This window comes from Onychomys torridus, chromosome X, assembly GCF_903995425.1.
Source record: "Onychomys torridus chromosome X, mOncTor1.1, whole genome shotgun sequence".
Lineage (NCBI taxonomy): Eukaryota > Metazoa > Chordata > Mammalia > Rodentia > Cricetidae > Onychomys > Onychomys torridus.
In genome coordinates this window covers 26322548-26327034 of record NC_050466.1, presented here as the reverse complement: position 1 = coordinate 26327034, position 4487 = coordinate 26322548, and positions in this window count along the sequence as shown.

Here is a 4487-nt window from a genome sequence, read left to right as displayed (position 1 = left end):
TAGTGCAATATGCAATATGATAATAATACTAATATATATCAGTATACAGAATATCTTAAACAGAAGTAGAACATACATACAATATGACAGATATAAATTTACATTTGTATCAATATACAAATATTTCAAATAAGAGTAAAAATATGTGTAGAATATAACAAACATAGTTCTGTATTTGTATCAATATACAAATTATCTTATATTTGTAGTAAACATATAAGAATTCATAACAGTGGAAATTACAGTGAAATTATCTATGGCTGATATTTTACTAAATTTGTTTACTAATGTATATGATAGTCTACTGTAATATCTTGTACCTATCCATTCCATTTCTTCTTTTCCCTTTTTTTGAGGCATATTTTCTTTCCTTAAGGAGAGGACTGAGTATAACAGTTTCTCCTACCCCCAACCCTAGAAACATTATCCATAACCCTGAGAAATATGAAACCTTAGGGAGAAGGGGCATCGTTCTCTTAGAATTCCTTCCTGCTGTTTAGGGGGGCGATAGTATCTCTGTTGAGTATTATGAGAAAGCTCAGATAGCTAAATCTCAGTTAGACTAACTGTAGGTTCTGCAGCAACTCTCAGAGTAATGGGTAAGATTGTCTGAAATTCTGGCAAGAAGTGGATGATGATGATTACCATGGCATGATTCTGGATTGGGTAGAGTTGTTGTTGGGGCCCCATCTTCCTTCTGGAGATTTCAAAGATTGCTACTGGAAAAACTTATTTTTTATCAGAATGGAAGGTTTGGATTTAAAGATGACATGGCATGTAAGAAAGGATTCTGAGAAATCAAGAGTAAGCATGGAGAGAATTAGAATCTTGAAGACAATGGTCCCTTATAATTGGATTCCTTCTGTCTCATATCAGAGGGCTCTTCTGATACGGGACTGAAGAATCTCTCAAACTTTTCTTTTATCAATATGCTTAGGTTTTAAAGAAGGAGTGAGCCAATTCTATCTCCAAAGCCAGCTTGGTTGTAATTGCATTGGAACCACAATTATTCTAGATTGATAGAGATATAGATGTTAGACAGTGATATTTTACCCTGTGTAGATTGGTACCAATAGATTCTTTCTTTCTGCTGTAAACATCCGGATATCCAAGGCCTTATTATTTCTGGGAGATGTGTATTTCCAGTATCCTAGAAAGACAAAAACAGAACCCTACCCCAACCTTTAATTGTTAAATTTTTCTTACAACTTGAAGAGATGTCACAATGGTGGATTATCTTTTACTTCTCCTCATCAAGGGGTTTCTCCTGTTCGAATTGAATTTTTATTAATTTTGTTGGTATCCATAGCCTTTCTTCTCCTGTGGAAACAAAAGCATAACCCCTTTCCCAAAGTAGGACATATCCAGGTTTCCATTCTGAGGTCAACACATCTTTGAAATAAAGCAGTTGGTTTAGCTCAGTTTTGTCTGTTGTCCAATATCTCTCTGCAGCTGTTGTTCCTTTCTCATTAGCATTGAGAAAATTCAAGGTCAATAAAGCACTATGCAATCTATTTCTAGGAGTCATTGTTACCTGTTGCTGTTTATTTAGCATATCCTTTAAAGTTCAATTGGATCTCTCTATGACTGCTTGGCCTGTGGGATTGTGTGGTATGCCTGAAACATGCTTTATATTGTAATAAGCAAAGAACTGTCTCATTTTATTGGAGACAAATGCTGGGGCATTATCTGTCTTAATTTGTACAGGTATTCCCATGATGGCTATAACTTCTAATAGGTGTATAATCACAGAATCAGCCTTATCAGAACTCATAGGAGTTGCCCACTGAAATCCTGAATAGGTGTCAATGGTATGGTGTACATACTTTAATCTTCCAAATTCTGCAAAATGAAACACATCCATCTGCCAAATTTTATTTCTTTGTATTCTTTTTTGCTGTGGAATGTTCAAGTATGTCAAATATGTTGCTGTGATTGGGTAAAATAAATAAAGTGCTGATTGGCCAGTAGCCAGGCAGGAAGGATAGGGTAGGCGGGACAAGGAGGAGGTGAATTGTGGGAAGTAGAAGGCTGGGTGGAGAGATACTGCCAGCCGCCACCACAACAAGAAAGTGAAAAGGTATTGGTAAGCCATGAGCCTCGTGGCAAAGTATAGCTTATTAGAAATGGGCTAAGTATAAGAGTAAGAGCTAGACAATGGTAGGCCTGAGCTAATGGCCAAGCATTTTAAACAATATGAATGTCTACGTGTTTATTTTATAAATGGGTTGTTGGATGAACAGGGCTTGGTGGGGGCTGGAGTGAAGCTCTCCAACTACACCTTTTGGATTGCTCCCTGCAGGTAATGGGGTTTGGTTATAGAAGGAACAAGTAGGACATTTTTTTTTCACAATATCCTTAGCTTGTGCCAAGTAATGGGGAAATCCTTCTTCAAACCTTTGCTATTTACATGGTGTTTCTTATGAAATTCTGAGGCTTCTAGCACATTACCTATTAGTAACTGATCAATCTCATCATTACCTTGTGCTAGAGGTCCTGACAGACCTGTATGAGATCTGATATGTATTTTATATATATATATATATATATATATATATATATATATATATATATATATATATATATATATATATATATATAGGATGTTCCCTTTTTCTGATGATTTCCTGCAATTGTATGAATAATGAAGTTAATTCTGTATTATCAGGAATAAATTCAGCAGTTTCAATATGTAAAACAACTCTCTCTGCATATTGAGAGTCAGTGAATATATTGAGGGGTTCTGTGAAGTTCATCAGTACCATAAGAACGGCATACAGGTCTGCCTTTTGTACAGAGCTGCATGGACTTTGTACCACTTTATTTAAGTCTCCTGATTTGTATCCTGCTTTCCCTGATTTATTTGCATCAGTATAGAATGTGAGGACTCCAGAAATTGGCTTGTGTTGTACAATGTGAGGAAGGACCCATTCAGTCTTCTTTATGAATTCTATCCTCTTGCTTTTGGGATAATGGTTGTTAATCTCTCCCAAAAAGTTACTGCAGGCTCTCTGCCAGTATTCATTATCTTTCCATAGTGATGAAATTTCCTCATTAATTAAAGGTACTACAATTTCTGCTGGGTTCATTCCTGTCAACTGGCGAAGTCTTAATTTACCTTTTAGAATCAAATCAGAGATCTTTTCTATATAAGTCTTTAATTTCTTATTTGGTTTACATTGTTGAAATATCCATTCCAATATAATATATTCCCTCTGCATCAAAATACCTATGGGGGAATGTCTGGAGGGGAATATGACAAGAATGCATTTAAATTCTGGATTCACACAATCCACATGTGCTTCTTGAATTGTCTTTTCTACTAGACCCAAATCCTTCTCAGCTTTGGCTGCTAATTCTCTTGGACTATTTAATTCTTTGTCTCATTCTAGAGTATTAGCCAAATTTTGTAGTCCATCTTTGGGTATTCCCAAGATACCCAATAAGTTGGAAATGCTTCCTAACAACTTTTGAAAATCATTAAGAGTCTTCAATCGATCTCTCCTCAATTGTACCTTTTGGGGTCTAATGTTTTGTAGCTCTATCTTATATCCTAAGTAATTAATAGAATCTCATCTTTGTATTTTTTAGGAGCAATTTGCAGTCCCCAGCAAAGCAAAACTTTTTTTTTTACTTCTTCAAACATGCTTTCTAATGTGTCTAACTTTGGATCAGCTAATAGGATATCATCCATATAGTGATAAATTATGGATTGTGGAAACTTTACACGAATTATCTCCAATGGTTTTTGCACAAAGTATTGGCATAAGGTAGGGCTGTTTAACATTCCCTTTGGGAGAACCTTCCATTGATATCTCTTGACTGGCTCAGAATTGTTATAATTAGGAACTATGAAGGCAAATTTTTCTCTATCATTTTTTGTAAGGGTATGGTAAAGAAACAGTCTTTTAAGTCAATAACTATTATAGGCCATTCTTTGGGTAGCAGAAAGAGCAAGGGCACCCCAGTCTGTAGGGAGACCATTGGCTGAATTACTTTATTAATAGCTCTCATACCTGTCATCATTCTCCAATTACCCGACTTTTTTATAACAAATACAGGAGAATTCCAAGGGCTGGTAGATTCTTCAATGTGTTGAGCATTTAACTGCTCTTGAACCAGCTGCTCTAAAGCTTGTAGCTTATATTTTGTCAAAGGCCACTGTCCAACACAGGCAGGTTTATTAGTTAGACACTTTAAAGGTAAGGCAGTTGGTACTTCTGAGAGTTCAACAGCAATTGTGCTCTGTTTGTGTACAGCCTGAATGGTTGGTGACTGTTTTTTATAGCATGTTACGATATTATTCCTAGAAACATACATTGGCCTGTATTCCTTTTCTGAGAGTGTAGGAATTTTAATCTGGGTATTCCACTGTTGTAACAGATCTCGGCCCCATAGATTTTCTGCTACATTTGCTACATATGGCTTCAACCTTCTTCTCTGTCCTTCTGGCCCTATGCATTCAAGCTCCCATCTGAACTTGTTTT